This window comes from Polypterus senegalus, chromosome 12, assembly GCF_016835505.1.
Source record: "Polypterus senegalus isolate Bchr_013 chromosome 12, ASM1683550v1, whole genome shotgun sequence".
Taxonomy (NCBI): Eukaryota; Metazoa; Chordata; class Cladistia; order Polypteriformes; family Polypteridae; genus Polypterus; species Polypterus senegalus.
The window spans coordinates 118606311-118622394 of NC_053165.1; the positions used below are offsets into that span (position 1 = coordinate 118606311).

The window sequence follows — 16084 nt, forward strand, 5'->3', positions numbered from 1 at the left end:
TCTTGTTTTTCTCTCTTGTTTTACATGTGTCATACGGAACAAACTCTGCTTTTAAGGAAACATTGCATCAAAACAAACATAATCCTGTCTCATTCAGATAGTATTGAACTTACCAACTTAAAAAATAAAATAAAAATAATAATTCCATACCAGCATTATAGGTGGAGCAGTATAAGTGGGAGAGGTTTGTATCGGATGTCAAACATTAGTGTTTCAACTATATGTTTACTGTCATGTATACATAGTACAATGGAATTTCTACATGCAGGTCTCATCAGAACAACAACAATAATACAATACCAAATTATAGTATTGTTTATATACAGTACATACAAAGATACAATATGTATATATACACAGTGTTTCTATGTTACAATATGTGTTATTATGATTGGCTGTTCAGTAATCTTATGATTTACAATCTTTCAATTGAATCTGTCCCTGCATCTCTACTGGGGTAAGTGCCAGTATTGGTTACCAGAAGGGAGGAGTGAGAAAAATGAATAACCTTTCAAGATTACTTTGGACTTTGGAAGGAAAGAAGAGTCTTCAGAAAACAAGAAATGAACATACTGTATACAATATACTCTACCTAGAAGGTACTCCTGCCCAAAATCAGGGCACAGCAAAAATATTAATACTCATGTAACAATGCTGTGCTGAAATGCAGGAAAAGAGAATTCTGATTCAAGAGAGAAATGACAGTAATTTAACTGCAAGTTCTAACAATTATTTTAAAGTTAGTGCTCTTGAAAGAAGTAGACAAATCTTTGACTTGGGTGGTTAGGAGCTTAATGCAATCATATTTCCTATTTTCATTTTATACTGCTATTACCTGAAGACAGAGTAAGGTGATTTTGCCTTTTGCATGTCAAAAAAGGTTGGTGTCAAGAGGGGTATATGAACTTAAAAATTTCTGGACTAATACCCCTATTGATGAGAAATACTTAGCACAGGCAGAGTACAGACCATTGTACTCCATGGGCAATTTCAACTGCCTACATCAGATAGAAATTTGGATTTCAAGCCAAATTTCAGGTAGTAGAAATCAAATATGCAGCAGTCTTACTCCATACCACTGCTGAGGCCATGAGTAAGAGGTATGAAGAAGAGAGTATAAGAATTACAACTTGGAATATTGGAAATATAATAGTAAATCAGCAAAGTGGTGAAAATGTAAAACAGAAATAGGATAACTGTGTGCCGTGTAGAAGAAAAGCTGGAAAGGTAAAGGTTATATATTATTATATATTTCTAGCTGGGAAGAATGATGGCAATGCTGGGGTTAGTTTACATGTGTCTGAATAATGGGCAGGCAAATTAATGGAAGTGATGAGGTAGATTGAGGGTGTTAAAGTTATTAATGCATCTGTTTTACATAAAAAAATAAACTGAAAAAATGCTATGCTACAAAAAATTACAATTTTCCAGAATAACAGTGTATTGTGATTTTGTGATTCTTTTACCACATTTGTTAAACACAAAATAAATTATATTAAAAATAATATAATACATCCTTCTAAAATGAATCCTGTTGAGCCTCTTCACACTCTTTTTAGAGAATGAAATTCCTTCACTGAAATAGGTGTTCCTGAACTCCACAGAATAATTTCTCAATTTAAATCCCTGTCCAAACATGGTTTTTCAAAAAAATCTTGGACATGATAATTGATAGTGTACTTGACATAGTGAAATCATCATTAGATACAGGGGTTCTTCCTAGATTGCCTAAAAACTGCAGACATTAAACCCCTGTATAAGAACAAACATCTTAACTCTTCTGTTCTTGACAATTTCAAACCTATTTCTAACCAGCCTTTTTAAAATAAAACTGTAGAAAAATTACTTGTTCATCAGTTAGATTACTATTTAAATAAATATATTCCTGATAAGATTTAATCAAGTTTTAGAACAAATCATATTACAGGAACTTTACCTTTAAAGTAGAAAATAACATGTAGGTTAATCCAGACAATGGCTACATATCTGTTCTTGTTCTCGGGACTGAGTGCAACGTTTCTCACCTTAGACCACAGTAATCTAATAAATCGCTTCACTGACACTGTCTTAAGTGGTGTCAGTCAGTCAGTCAGTCAGTCAGTCAGTCAGTCAGTCAGTCAGTCAGTCAGTCAGTCAGTCAGTCTAGGTGGAGTAGTGGCTCTGAGGCTAGGGATCTGCACTGGCAATCAAAAAGTTGCCGGTTCAAATCCCATAAATGCCAAAAGGGACTCTGCTCTGTTGGGCCCTTGAGCAAGAACCTTAACCTGCAATTGGTGAGCAATCTGAGTAGTGAGAAAAGCACTATATAAATGCAAAGAATATCTATCAAGTTGTTGTTGTTTTCGGCATAATTATAGCACCCCAGCAAATACACCATATGCACACACTTTCACAGCATAACCTCATGTTTTCTGCCACAGGCAGTCTCTGTGGAGAAAAAAGGAAGAATTTAATTTACTGGACACTTGAAATATGACTTAAAGGTTTGCCTGTTGCTAAAAATCTTATTGGTTTTAAGTTTTAGGCCTTGTGATGACTTGGCTGCTGCTTTTGCAGAACTTGTGGACCAAGTTATAGGTGTCCAGATCAAGATATGTCCAACTTTAACTGCCACCTGAAACAGTTAATATCAACATATGAACAGGTGCTACTTTTGGACTTTTTGCAAAGGATTGCACATAATGTTGAGCCGAATACTAAAGCCTCCCTTTTATTTACACGGTTTTGTGTTTTCTCTCCATTTTCATATAATGTTTCCCCTTGTATTATATATTTTATTTTGCTACCTCTTTTAGCATTTTGATTATTTTTATAAAAATGAATCTTTTCACTAAATAATTTAATGGTAAAAATACCAAATCATGAAATGCTTATCTACAGATGACTCATTCTTGCAGTTTATTTTTATGTATATGTTTATTTTTTAAAATGGTTAAATTCTACAATCTTCCTTTGCACTGTTCATTGTAGTGTAATGGCTTTTGTGTAATCATGAGCCTTTGAGTTTATTGGTCCCATCTTATATGTATTTGATAGGAACAAACTCTGCTTGGTTTTGGGCATGTTGAGCTACAGAATGAACCTGTATCATTGTGTTATGCAGACTGAAGTTCAATAACAAGTGCACTAGTTTGTGTAATTGTAAAATTGAAAATGTTGTTGGTGTTATTTCATTGAACTCCAAAGAAGTGAGAAAACAGGTGAAGGACTGTAAAGACACAGAGCAAAAAAGGAAGTCCAAACAGAAGTGAGCAGTAAATGGGTAAAAAGGGCAAGGAAAACAAAGCAAAATAAAAATCCAAATGAAAATCAAAATGTGAGTGATCCATAGTACAATGAGGTACTAGAGTCTAAAACCAGGAGGGGACAGTGCAAAACCGGGCCTGGAAACATTTACTTAAGTAATCAACATCAGAGAAGCCTAAACTGATTAGCCTATACAGCATATGTGACTACTAAGCAAGTGGATCACTCCCTATAATAAATGGCATGGTCAAGAGCATAAATATAAGCTTGACATGTTACATTTGGTCCAATGTAATCCAAACTGCTGTAAATTTGTTTCAGGATTATTTGAAAAATAACATAGTATATACATTACATATATGCTGCTCAAAAAAATTAAAGGAACAGTGTTCAATCAGAGTATAGCATCAAGGCAATGAAACTTCTGTGATATTGATCTGTTCAATTACAGTTTTTCTCAGTTGCTTTGATGCATTTCTCACAACATAATTGCAGTTCTCAAAACTGCTCGTTCAATTCCCACAACCTTTAGTCAGTTGTGCACATCATAACAGCAATTTCTGGGTGTTTTTGTCATTTTGCAATTGCTTTAGTTCACTCAGGCAGATTCTTATGTGCAATTCTCAGCTATATCATGCATCAGCGGTTACTTATGTCATGATGATCAAAATGCATTGTGTAGCCCACTTTTGTATAGTCTTACACTCCAGACAAACTTGTCATTTTTTCATTGTGTAAGTCATTGCAGTCAAAAGTGTTCAACAAGATATCACTGGCTGTCAAATGTCTTTTATAGGTTTCTACAAACCTTCTTCTTCTTTTTTTGGTTTGTATTCACAATAACAATACTAATGATTCCTGCAGCACCTTAAATTGCTCTCAGGTGACACATTATCCGGGGCAGGCGTAAGATCTTCTCAGTTGCTTTGGTGCATTTCTCACAACAGACTTAACATTTGCATAACAGCGAGTGCACTTCTCAAAACACTTATTGCAAATGGCAAAACATCATGGATGACCAGCAAAAGCTGGTGGGAATTGAACGAGCAGTTTTGACAACAGGATCAGCAGCGATTGTAGAAAGCATTCAGAGTTTCAGTATGTATATATTGTTTTCGATGTTGTAATTTTTTTTCCTTCATTTCATATGTTATGTATAAAGTATTGAAATGCATTTTTTTGCTAGACTCCAAGTGCAGTGCATGGTATGTCACCATATACCTGTGCAATCAATAAAATATTCTTCTTGAATCAATCTCCTGCAATCGGTGTTTTGTATTTTTATGTTTCCTGCCCTTGTCATTCAGATGTTTTGTGCATCAGAAAATGTTTAGATTGTGCCAATTTTATATTGATAACATGACTTTACATTTTGACTGTCATGTCCGTGGACGATGATTCATGGACTTGGCATTTTGATGGCACTGACATATTCAGCGATGCAAATACTTGTATTTGAGGCATGGATTAAGGATTTTGAAGAGGTTACCTGCTTTTGCTGGTCATCCATGATGTTTTGCCATTTGCACTAAGTGTTTTGAGAAATGTACTCGCTGTTATGCAAATGTTAAATCTGTTGTGAGAAATGCACCAAAGCAACTGAGAAAAACTGTAAGTAGCAGAGGAGGTCATTAATCAGTTTCAGCTGCTTTAGTGTTAATGAAATTAACAACAGGTACACTAGAGGGGCAACAATGAGATGACCACCAAAACAGGAATAGTTTAAAATGTGGAGGCCACTAACATTTTTCCCTCTTCATCTTTTCTGACTATTTTTTCACTAGTCTTGCATTTGGCTATGGTCCGTGTAACTACTGGTAGCATGAGGCGATACCTGGACCCTACACAGGTTGCATAGGTAGTCCAACTTTTCCAGGATGGCACATCAATACGTACCATTGCCAGAAGGTTTGCTGTGTCTCTCAGCACACTTTCAAGGGCATGGAAGAGATTCCAGGAGACAGGCTCTAGGAGAGCTGGACAGGACCATAGAAAGTCCTTAACCCATCAGCAGGACCGGTATCTGCTCCTTTGGGCAAGGAGGAACAGGATGAACGCTGCTAGAGCCCTACAAAATGACCTCCAGCAGGCCACTGTTATGAATATCTCTGACCAACCATTCAGAAACAGACTTCATGAGGATGGCCTGAGGGCTTGACGTCCTCTAGTGGGCCCTATGCTCACTGCCCGACGCTGTGGAGCTTGATTGGCATTTGCCATAGAATATCAGAATTGGCATATCCACCACTGGTGCCCTGTACTTTTCACAGATGAGAGCAGGTTCACCCTAAGCACATGTGACAGACGTGAAAGGGTCTAGAGAAACTGTGAAGAACGTTATGCTGCCTGTAACATCGTTCAGCATGATCAGTTTGGTTGTGGGTCAGTGATGGTCTGGGGAGGCATATCCATGGAGGGACGCACAGACCTCTACTGGCTAGACAATGGCACCTTGACTGCCATTAGGTATCGGGATGAAATCCTAGGACCCATTATCAGACCCTATGCTGGTGCAGTGGGTTCTGGTGCAGGGCAATGCCCAGCCTTATGTGACGAGAGTATGTAGGCAGTACCTTGAGGATGAAGGAATTGATATAATTGACTGGCCCCCATGCTCACTTGACCTAAATCCAATAGAACACCACTGGGAAATTATTGTTTGGTCCATCTGACAACGCAAGTTTGCACCTCAGACTGTCCAGGAACTCAGTGATGCAATGATCCAGATCTGGGAGGAGAACCCCTAGGATACCATCTGTCCTCTTATTAGGAGCATGCCTCAATGTTGTCAGGTATGCATACAAGCACGTGGAGGCCACACAAACGACTGAGTACAATTTTGAGTTGCTGCAATGAAATTGCCACAAAATTAACTAGCCTGCCGCATTATTTTTTCACTGTGATTTTCGGGGTGTCTTTGAATTCAGCCCAATGTGGCATCCTTTTATTCCTAAAACATTACACCATCCATAGCAGTATAGATATCCAAGCATGATTTGTTCCCATTGAGATCTGTTTTGGTTTCAAAATGTTCCTTTCATTTTTTTGAGCAGTTTACATTTTGATATAAAGAATGAATTGCATGCAAATTCTGGCAGTGACTTTTAATATTTTTTTTAACTTCACAAAATGTGTGTGGTACATTAATTTATTTTTCTTGCCATGCCAAAATGAAGGTGCTGAATATGTATAATTTTTAAGTTTTGATTGTCCTATGAAGTTTTTTTTTTTTTGTCATTTTTCCAATTTTAATTGATTCAAACAGATGATGGATGCAAGATCACAGAGAAGCAAGTCAGAAGTAAGGAAATAATTCCACAAAATGTATACTTCCAGCAGATTACTTCAATAGCCAAAAAAAGAAGCACACTATCTGAAGGTGCTGAAAATGAGAAACACCATCAGAGTTCAACCTCACTTGATTGATTTCTGGTCTTCCAGGACTTTAGGAAGAATTTCTAATAACACCTGCGGGCTTTCTTCTGAATGATGTTTCACTTATCACAAACAATTTAAATGTCTTTACTCATCAATCAGTTTCTTGGCAGGAAAGAAGCAGGCTTTCGTATATCATTTTTTTTTTCTCAAGGTGGTCAAATCAGCTGGATAAAAGGCTGAAGGACTAAGTGAAAGAAGGAATAATTTAAATAATGCCTGGTACTGAGGTAAACTCATATTTTTGAATTATTTACAAGACAGCTTTGTTACTGATTTACTTTGACCTTACAAAAACCTGTTTTACTATGACTATTCTCACAATCACTATAGTTTCATTAGGTCAGTATTGTCATGAGTACAGTGAAATTCTAACTGGCATTTTATGTAGATGTGCCTTCAATTTTTTAAAGATTACAACAGCAAAGCTTTTTTATTTTTCCTTTTTGTATTAAATTTTTTCTTAAATATCACAGGATATAGCGGGTTGGATAATGGAAGGATGGATGGCTAAATATCACATTTCTTTTCTTATTCTTGAAATGGCATGTATGAAGTTTTGCTACAATGGGCTAAGCAATGACTTTTCTGTTTAATTAAGCTGCCTTTATTTTCACACTCAATTTTCAAATCATTCAATGGCAGGATGGTATCAAAGTTAGCTGTCTTCTTTTGGTTTTGGTAAAATTCTTTAGAGGTAGTGGAGTTGTAACCTACTGTATAACAGGACTGGTCACTTCTTAGCACTTTTAAAAATTGCTAGCTTCATACACTCAGAGAATTTGTTAAATCTGTGACTTTTGAAACATCCAGTCAACATTTAATTCATCTCTTATTTGAACAGAAGATGTAGAGTATGCTTTTATTCAGCATGGTCAATGGCATTTTATTAAAATCATATTAAATTGCATGACTCAGTCAGCTGCACCAAATCCTTTCTCACTGTGAATCAATGGCCTTTATATTTAGTAACAATGTCCCTAAAAAATTGATCACCAATTGCCTGAATTAAAAACTTTAAATAAAGAGAGTGATTTTAATCTCCTCATAGTATGAACAGATAGGACAAAAGGCATGTATTTCTTGCACCTTGTTTGTATTGAAGTCATTTCAAATACAGTATTTTTTAGATTTACAAGCATACACTTTATATTAAAAATAAAACATTTCTAAATACAATGCACCATTCATTTCTTTCTTCTGTTTAAACACATTTTTGCTACATGATAATTCCAAGTAATGCTTAGTATAATGTATGCTTATCCAAACTCCATCTAGTCCTCACTTCAATTCCCATTTTGGTGTTTGTTTTGTTACTGATTCCTCAGATTATTCATAAGGTGCCCTCTAGGGGATACAATTGAGATGCCCACTAAACAATTACTATAATTTCAATGTAACACCAAAGCTGTGGCTTGCAGTAATGAATATTTATAGAGAAGTATTTTCCATACTTCCTATATATGTCTGTATTGGTAATGACTTCTCACATCGTATTAAATATTACAAGTGTAAAATTATAACATACAGGTTGTACTGTATTTAAGAAATAAATTAAATGGTAGAGAAAAATGAATAGTAGTAGCTGTGCAGCTTAACAGTGTGTGGCAAGCTTTCAATTAAATTGCACACAACGTGTCTTTAAAAGTCACACTAAACTACATTTCTAACTTACCTATATTTGCATGGTAATTAATGCATGGTCTATATGCTAAATTAAGATATAGAAAACATGTTAAACTTCTTAGCATGTAATTGATTAAATATAATTCATATGTGTTTTGAATATGTTGCAAAGGTGCTCATGATTCCATTAAATATGTGTAGATTAGATGTGCCCTTCGATTTTGAGGTATGAGGTTGGCTTCTTCCTTATTCCGCTCCAGTCATGGGCTCTGCATCCCTGTTAACCAATAATAGAAAAACAAATGGATCAAAAAATGAATAAATACATTTTATTTTTACCAAAATCTGTTTTATAAAAAAACATTTTTTTTAGAAAAAAGAAGCACAATACTTGTACCTGGATGGAAGTTTAGGTTTTTATACAAATGACACCAATAGGAAAGTAATACAGTACGACACCAAAATCAACATAAAACATTAACAGCAGTCATGTTGCAGTCCTCAACATCTTTGTAAGAGAGTAGACAGGCTATGATAACGAGTGTTTCACCACGCAGTGACACCATACAATTGAAAAGCAGAAAACAAGGAATAATTGCAAGGAATGTCTTTTGAGATAGGAGCTCACAATGAACTGATTTCAGAACGGTTGAATTTCCAGTTATATGTCCTTCTGGCAGGAAGAGGCGGATCCAGGCAAGATGGACACTGGAAGTGAAGTCAGAAATGATACAGCTGACTGTCATCTGGGGCCTCATGCATAATGCCGTGCGTAGAATTCGCACTATAACATGACGTAAGCACAAAAGCTGAAATGTGGTTACGCACAGAAAAATCCAGATGCACGAATCTGTGCATACTCCAACTTCCACGTTCTTCTGCTCCATAAATCCCGGTCAGTGTGAAAAGTAACACATGTGCACGCGCCTGCTGTCCCGCCCCAATTCTTCACAAAGTCGCACAGTGCCCAAAATAAAAAAGAAGTTGTCACATATCAAATTCACGGTGAAAAGGCGAGTTGAAACCCACCATCTGAGTGTCATATGAAAGCTTATTAGGGTACAGAGAAAAAAAAGGCACACAGTAGAAAAAAAGCATGAAATGTCAACTTCAATCTCGAAATCTCCACTTTAATTACGTAGTTTATTTTGTCATTAAAGTAGAACATCGTAAACTTCAACTTAAAATTGTTTAATTAACTAGTTTCTCAAATCACATCATAATTAAAGTAGCACATTAAATGCTTTGTTTTGTATTTGATCATTTGCTTTATGTGTGTGAATCACTACGTGCTTCCGCTTTCTCTTTCTCTGAGAGGACACAGAATCCATTACATTCATGATATTACAGCTCTCTGAATAATTAAAATAATGAGATGTATACGTGATATCTTTTTCATGATGATAGGAGTTAAAGCATATTATTAAACAGTGCGCGACCTTCGATGAAATTATTGTAGCAGTACTGTCTCTTTTAGACGTACTAACCTCCAATTCCTGTGCTTACTTTTCTTTCTCCAAATACCCAATCAACACACAAACAGCTCTGTAATAGACGTTAAGCCACCTGTAAGCTTACAACGACGATTCTTGAAAACTTTTAAGAAACATTGAAATACCTTTGTAGTACATGTTTAATTATTCTATCCATCTATCCTTCCAGTGTTGCGTCAGCCCCAGTAAGAATACAGCACAAGGTAGGATCAATCCATGAACTAGCTAGCGCTGTGGAACCGTGTCCTCACATGTGTAATTATTAACAATACAGATTAGTTAAATGAAGTTAAAGTTTTATCTATATAATATAATCAACATATTTTGCTACATTTCATCTTAAAAATGATATCATCATCATATTTAAATATGCGCTTTATAAAGTGGCGCAGGTTGTGCAATATTATAACTGTAGTGCAAGTTTACAGTGGGGTGATTGTACTTATAAGTACAAACAGTTCTACAAGGAGCCATTGATTGAGTGCATTTATAGTTCTTGGGATGAAACTGTGTCTGAACCGCGAGGTCCGTACAGGAAAGGCTTTGAAACGTTTTGCCGTGACTGAGGTAGCGTGTCCTTGAAGCTGTATACCGATAATTCTCTTTCTGATCAGCTGCTGCTGTGATTCACACTCAGATACAGTGATATAAATACTCTGAGTGGTGCAGTGAGAGTAATATGGAAAAAGATGATCCGCTGTGGCAACTCCTTATGGGAGCAACTGAAAGAAGAAAAAAAAGGTGCAGTGAGAGTAACAATGCTAAAGCAGTTATGGTATTTGGAATACTATGGCTATTCCCTGGACCATTATATTGTTACAAGTTAATTACAATCAGTGAATTACACTAATAAACAATATGCGGTTAGTTTCAGTGTGTTTATAAAGCCTCGGCAGGAATGTGGATCTAAGAAATAAAGAGTAACCACACAGGAACAGTAGCACTGCTTTGACACTGGGTGCCGCCAGTCTGCAAAACCGAGCGGAGAACTTGCGTACGACAGGGTATGAGGTACTGTGGAAAATTGCATGGCTTTACGCTAAGTGTAGGTTTTATACATCGTGATTTGAATGTGGAAATGTTCTTACACAACATTTCTGTGCGTACGCACCGTTTATACATGAGGCCCCAGGTCTACAAGAGGGAAGAAGAGAACACAGCGCCATCCCCTGGTGCGGCGGGTAATTACACTCAGAGTCCTTAAGCTGTCCCCTAGGCGCACACAAGTGACACTTGTATGACCACCTATTGCAGCTACCACAACTTGACACCTGGTACATATGTAAGCATTTGAACCTGCAGTTGTTGGATGTTCTTTAATTCCTTCAGATGGGCCTAATGAAGTTATTGGCCATTGGCAAGGTCACACCTCTAGATGTTGCCATTCAGATCATCTCAAAGGTGCTCTATGGGATTAAAGTCAGGAGAGAAAGCAGGTCAAGGCAGCACATTAGGGTGAGAGCAGATGGCCTCTTGACAGGTTGTTTTGCTCTAATGTTGGCAGCAATGAGCATTTCCATCTGTGTCACTGATGTCAGCATTGAGTCTGCTGGCATTGTCAGCAGCAAAATGGGTGGTTGAAATGATCTGCTAGATGCACTGGTCTGGTGTGGTCACTTGAGTGCAACCAAATCTTGGATTGTCATCTGTCTGGTTGGCCTCCTAATACCTTAGCAGCAGTTGAAGAACAGTAGAGTGGCTTAATCCATAGTGGCATCTGAGGAATCATGAAATACACAAAATCTGAATAATTGTGGCCTTGGTCTTGCTATGACCAATGTGACCAGGTTGGGCATTGTTTGTACTTGACTTCATTGGGTAAAAGTGCACCTAATGCACTTTCATGTAACATAGTTGTGAAAATAAATAGTATAGATAATACAAGTATATATAATTAATATATGCAGCCAAGTACCCAACTTATAAATACTGCTGTCTCAGAATTCCAGTGACCTGGATTTGGTTCCCAGCCCAGTTGCAGTCCATGGGGAGTTTGTTCATCATATGTCCACATGGAGGTTGGTTAATAATACTTTAAAGTGGTCACAAGCTGATAAAATGTGTAATCAGCAGTGAAATACTTGATGCCTCTAAAATCTGTAATATCAGAAAGTAAATTAAAAAAAATTAGTATTACATTTAATGTCCATAGTTTATTTTCAGCCTGTAAACTGATGCAGTAATGTACTATTTATAGTAAACAGGAATACCTTACTGTGCAAGTATTAGCAGTGTCTGAATTGGATATACCTCAGTGCTGGTATTCTCTGTTTGAGATTGATTCATTCTAAGAAAAACTTGATTTTAATGCACTGCAATACACAAACATTAGAAAAAGCAGGATGGGGTTATGATTGGATATGCATGATGCATGACAGTACACATGAAAAAAACACTGACAGAACACAACAGCTAAAAATGGAGAACTGGAGTGTACCAACCCACTTCAAGCACTTGACAGGACACAACAGCTAAAAATGGAGAAGAACTGGAGTGTGCCAGCCCACTTCAAGCACTGAGTATGAGTATGTGTTAAAACAATAGTAGCTGTGCACAAGGGTACAAACTGCCCTGTGCCCAGCTTCAAATGAAGTGGGCTTATAGAAAGGCCTGACAAGATCCATTTAAGTTTAACTGCTAAAATACCCAATAGCCTTACTTGTACAATATCTGCCATCATTACTTTTATAACGGCACACAGGTATTGATTGTTATGGGGTTTTGTAGTCAGTCAGTCAAACAACATTTACTCAGAACTAAAACGCAACTCACAGCTATCACAACAAAAAATACTTATCGCACAGGTGAGCGAGAGAATGAGTTTAGATCCTTACTATGTAAATGTGAAAATGTTCAGTTTTACTCCTGTTAATGCTCACGGGCATAAAGCTGACATATTTTACACATTTCCTGTAGCATTCATGTAAATAAGTTTACATATTTCTAGGTTTGGTTTTATTTTAAAGTACCATTCTTTATGGGGAAACTCTACTGCTCAACAATATGTAATGAATAAGTAATATCATTGAATAAAATTTGAAAAACGTCAATACGTTCCAGTGTTGACGTGGGATACTACCAGGACTATATTCTGTTTTAAGCCCTTTCCTGCCAGGTTGGCCTTCTGCAATTGGATTAACTGGATTTAAAAATGAAGGACGAAAGGACGAACGGGCAGCCTCGAAGATCAACTCTATAATCCTAAGCAGATGATAGCCCTTTTCTGACTTACATCTCAGTTTTCCTCGTCGAATACCGGGACGAGTAAAACAAGCAAGGGAAAAAAAAGTCTGGCGAGACTCGGAGAAAACTTCATACGCTCGCTAGTTACTTGGACGCCTTTGACTCCTTAAGCCGCTCTCCACGCCCTACTTCTTTAATGTGGCCTGCATACCAATCGAGGTTCGTATCTAGGCAACCACTAGGGGCTCGAGCAGGGGTTCCTTCCCATGATGCACCTGTGCTGCAAATTCTATTCTTGCCACGAAGACAGAAACGCGTGATGGAAAATTACTGCGGTTACATTCAATTTAAAGGGACAGTGAACACCAAAAGAGAATCAGCAATAAGAGCTGAACAATGATCGTTTTGTTTGCTTGTCTTTTTAGATAGTACTGGAATATTGAGCATTATTTTAATTAATCGAATGATTTGTTCGACACAGGCCATGAGTGTTCCACGTTTAAGCAATCTTCTTTTTCCGAATTAATGTCAGATTTGCTGTCATACTATAGTCATATTATACCTGTATACTATGAAAGTAAAGCTGTCACCTGTATCAATGCAGTGAATATCTGAATAGAAACTTTCTTATTCAATGAAGACCAAATCCTCCCTATACTGTAATGTGTTTAAGACTAACACATGCTGACTTATTGGTTGTCTTTTTGACCTCCTCGTTATTTAAGCGGGGAGTTTCTTAACAGCGATCTTTAAAGGTCACAGCCTGGCTTCTCACTGCCGAAAATAGCTTATTTTTCATTGCCGTTCAATGAAGGAGCGAATACAGTCTTTGCATGCACACCTTTCGCAGATCTGCTAAAATTGTTCAGCTAAAGCCAAAAAAAATCCACGTATGTTGTGCCTGTCCATAAATCTACCAAATGTGCAAGTGTCTTTAGATTAGAAAAAGCAGGCGAATTTTAGCAGAAGAGTTATAAAAGCTGCTGGAAAAGAAACCAGTCAGCCATAGAAATGCGGAGTAGATTCTTCATCCCAACTCATGTTCTGAAATCGTTTTTCTTTGTGAGAGTCGTGGTTAAATTCTTATAACAATTAATTCAAGTAAAATGCAGTGCGTTTCTGAGAAGGCTCTGGGAATTATAGCATACGGTTGAACAGCAATTTGCAAGTAACGTCTTTTCCCAAGCTATCTGTCACGTAAAAAGCAAACAGTACATCAGTCTTTGTATGGAAACTTTTTCGTACACGTTTGATGCACCTTTCACTTCCTGTGATCACTATTAAATATTAATGGAGTGCGTGAGTGGTTATAAGAAAATGAAATTTTAATCACAGACTGCCTGAGGTAGCAAGTGTCTTTCCTCCTTGGTTAATAAATTTACTCTTATGGTGCATGCATTATTTGATTTATTCAGATTCCTCAAAGGGTTCTGTTATCTCACATTTATTTAAACAGCTGTACAAATACTGATCTCCTACTAGGATGTTGAACTGTCATCATTAAACCTTTGCATAATTAATCCCTGAAGCTTGTTTTGAAACTATTTGTAAAGTTTCTGTGTGCATACTGTAAGTGCTACAAGTTTGCAAGCCAGTTTAATACACTATGCATTCCATGTCTCAATCTTTCATTATTTAATAGGGGTGCCTCTTTTAGACCAAACCAGTACAAGTTTTTCTTTTAAATTTTATTTATTTACTTATAGCAAAACAAACAAAAAAAGACCTGGGTTCGCTTCCCGAGTCCTCACTGCGTGGAATTTGCATGTTCTCCCCGTGTCTGCGTGGGTTTCCTCCGGGTACTCCGGTTTCCTCCCACAGTCCAAAGACATGCAGGTTAGGTGCATTGGCGATTCTAAATTGACCCTAGTGTGTGTGTGGGTGTGTGTGTGCACCCTGCCGTGGGCTGGCGCCCTGCCCGGGGTTTGTTTCCTGCTTTGCACCCTGTGTTGGCTGGGATTGGCTCCAGCAGACCCCCGTGACCCTATAGTTAGGATATAGCGGGTTGGATAATGAATGGATGGAAAAAAAACCAAAAAAGAACAACCATATTAAATGCAGGATATTTTACAGCAAGATAAATTACAAGGAAACAAGCCTTGTACTATTCACAATTGTAAATATGAATTCACATCAGATGAAAGGCAATGAAAGGCAATCAGATGAAAAGGTATGAAATGACAATATAGCAGAATCATGGTAGGTACGTCTGGCACATCAACTATGAATGAGAGAATAGTATGTAAAGCTGATTTAAATGCAAGAGAGAAAAGGTGAGTTTTTAAACATGATTTGAAAGTAAAAACACATGGCATTTTGCAGGCTGAGTTTGGTACAAAGTATGGGAAAGTGGTATATACAAAGCTAAAGAGTGTTAACTGATAGCTGCAAAAGGAGTCTTTGGCATACTGGGAAGGCCGGTTTCAGAGGATTTCAGCTGTCTGGCCTGTTTGTGTGAAGCAATCTGAAATGGTTGGTAATTTATATTAATAGAATAATCACCTTTGCACATCAGTAACAGAGATTTAAAAAAAATAAAGTATTGTACTGGAAACCACTATAGGCAAGAAAGTTAAGGTGTGGTATTGTACTGTACATTACATGTGTACTGCCATCTACTTTTCACCCCATATTGTTTAACACATTCTATATGTTTGCACAGTTCTGTTTTGCACTGTGTATATTAGGCCTTTTTTCTGGTACTTGTTATTACTATATCTACCTTCTCTAACTCTTATTTATTTACGGCATTTATTTATACATCATCATATTGTCTTATTGCCTGTACATACTTTCCGGCCTGCTACCCCACTGCAAATGTGGCAGAAGAATGCCACTGTGCTCATGCAATGTATGTGACAATAGAGACCTCAAATCTCTATGTTCATTATGCATGATCATAATCTGATATTGTAATTTATTTGAGCAGGCATATTGCAGAGTGGTCTCCGTTTGAGAGGTTATTAAGATGTGGCAGGAGAATATTTCTCCATTAGAAGTGAAAGCTGAGACACCAGCAGAGTTTCATAAGCAGCAGAGATCTGCAATGATTTGATTTTCAAACCTCACAGTGATGGGGCCATGCACAGCTCCAAGGCTAG

At 37.2% G+C, this 16084-nt stretch overlaps 1 long non-coding RNA gene across 1 annotated transcript; it reads right to left on the bottom strand.

The window, feature by feature from the left end:
* Positions 1–7772: 7772 nt before the first annotated feature.
* LOC120540707 lies at positions 7773–13250 on the bottom strand. Its single transcript, XR_005635841.1, has 4 exons — positions 13033–13250; positions 12011–12112; positions 11721–11897; positions 7773–8584 (listed from the first exon to the last, which is right to left on the bottom strand). It is a non-coding gene; the product is annotated as an uncharacterized LOC120540707 (long non-coding RNA).
* Positions 13251–16084: the final 2834 nt, after the last annotated feature.